General features: G+C 44.0%; 1 pseudogene; it reads right to left on the bottom strand.

Moving 5' to 3' along the window:
• Positions 1-897: 897 nt before the first annotated feature.
• Positions 898-1,105, bottom strand: LOC137764791 (large ribosomal subunit protein eL38-like; annotated as a pseudogene).
• Between the last annotated feature and the right edge of the window lie 831 nt (positions 1,106-1,936).

Below are 1,936 nucleotides of genomic sequence, written 5' to 3'. Positions count from 1 at the left end.
TGTCAGAGGATACAAGGCTTGGCCACTTTTGATCAGGAGGAATGAAGTTGTGTACCAGGAGGGTTAAGGTTTAGGTGTGTGTGATGAAATCCCAAGTGGTATGTCAATTCCCGCAGAGGACTTCAGGTCACTGGGTGGCATCCCTGTGGGAAATTATTTGGCAAAGAGAAAAGGACCTACGCCCACACCAGATGCACCACTGTGTTAGTGGCTCTGAAGGCTTTCTGTGCAGCTAACTGGCCTTGGAGATGACTCCTTGGGGCCTTGCTAATAGGAAGGGAGTTAGGGAGTCCCTACTTCCAGGCAACTTTAAGGAACAGGGAGATCTCTGTGCCTGAATTTATAGGGTTAGATAGATATTCCTTTTCCCTCCTCTTACACAACTTGCCCTTACTGCCTAGGTTTAGATCAGTCACAGTGTTCATTTAAGGCACTCCAGCTTTGGACTTCAGCAAGGCAAAGAGTGGTATCTACCCAAGACATAGTGGAGAAATCGCCCTCAAAATGATAAAGCATTGAGGTGTAAAGTAACAAAGTCCAGAGAAACTGTCCAAGCTATAACTTTGCTTCTAAAAGTCCTCTGACTTGGATGCAACCTTCAATCAAAGTTCTATTTTCCCTTCATTTTAGCTATCTCCGGCTAAAATGGGTGGGGTGAGCCTCCTCTGTTTTCTATTAAGGGGCAAAGCAGCAAGATTTATGTGAGGAAGTCTTGCTGGAAAGAATGGAGTGGGCTCCCAGAGCTACCCAGTTCCATAGCAATAATATTTGAATTGAAAATCAGGGTAGCACTTCCCAAACAGGATTCCCCAGAACACTAGTTACTTGAACTGATGATTTTTAAATTTTTTTTTTAATTTTTAAAATGTTAATACAGTTCAAATCAGCGTGCCTGGTTCATTTCAGCTCCTTCACTGGCAAACCTGGGGGCAGGGGTTGCTTCAGCTTCTCTGCCTTCTTTTTGTCTGTGATGACCAAGGTGTAAAGGTATCCGCTGCATCGAACTTTAAACTTCACATTATCCTTATTTTTCTTGGCGTCACTTGGAGTCCTTTTGCCTGGCTGTAAGCAGAAAGTCCTTGATTTCTTCAGTTTTGCGAGGCATGATGACGCGGAGCGGAGAGCGCGGCCGGAACAGCGAGCGGCAAGAAGCTGAGCTGCTGAATTTTGTTTTGTTTTGTATTTTTAACCACTGTTTATGGTCAAAAAAAAAAAAAAAAAAAAAAGTGTGGAAAATCCCGGGTTGAATACATTTCAAGGAATTACTTTTTCTGCAAGGCATTAAACATATTTAATGTGTTAATAGGAATTGCATGTCTTGGAATTAATGGTTCACAGAACACAGTTTGCAAACACTGAACAAGGGAGAGGACTGGGGGAGAAGTGGCCCAGGCTAGGCTGCATGACTGTGGGGGGCAGGGGCTTCTTGATTGCTGGTGGTTAAGCAGTGCCCTTGGGTACCCCCAGTTGTGCCTGGGGTATAGATGCAGAAGGCAGGAAAGGAAGCAGGATAAAACAGAGATAGCGAGGTGGTAGCGTGATGCTGGTTGACCTAGATTTCCAAACTCTGTGTGTGGATTGGGGGCCCTTTTGGGTAAGAAACATTCTCACTACTCTTGTTAAGGAGCAAAACCGACATGCTCTCTCCCAGGGAGAGTGGTATGGAATGGTACAGCTCTCTGTGTTTTCTTCAGGTTCTGGTTCCTTCTCCAAGTCAGTCGTTCTTTCTCCAGTTATAGTATCATACAAATGTATATATTATAGGATTGCCATATTTTATTTTGGCTCCTAATTTAAGTTATTTCAAGGATAGTACATACAGTCCTGGGTACTTGGATGTAAAATCTATGGCATAAGTTCATTGAGAAGCTCTCTGTTGGGGTTCTAACATTGCCACCCATGTGGCATCCCTTTCAACATGACCTCAGGGAGACAG

The sequence above is a fragment of the Eschrichtius robustus genome, chromosome 5 (assembly GCF_028021215.1).
Source record: "Eschrichtius robustus isolate mEscRob2 chromosome 5, mEscRob2.pri, whole genome shotgun sequence".
NCBI classification, from domain to species: Eukaryota; Metazoa; Chordata; class Mammalia; order Artiodactyla; family Eschrichtiidae; genus Eschrichtius; species Eschrichtius robustus.
This window is presented reverse-complemented; position numbering and strand designations above follow the sequence as displayed.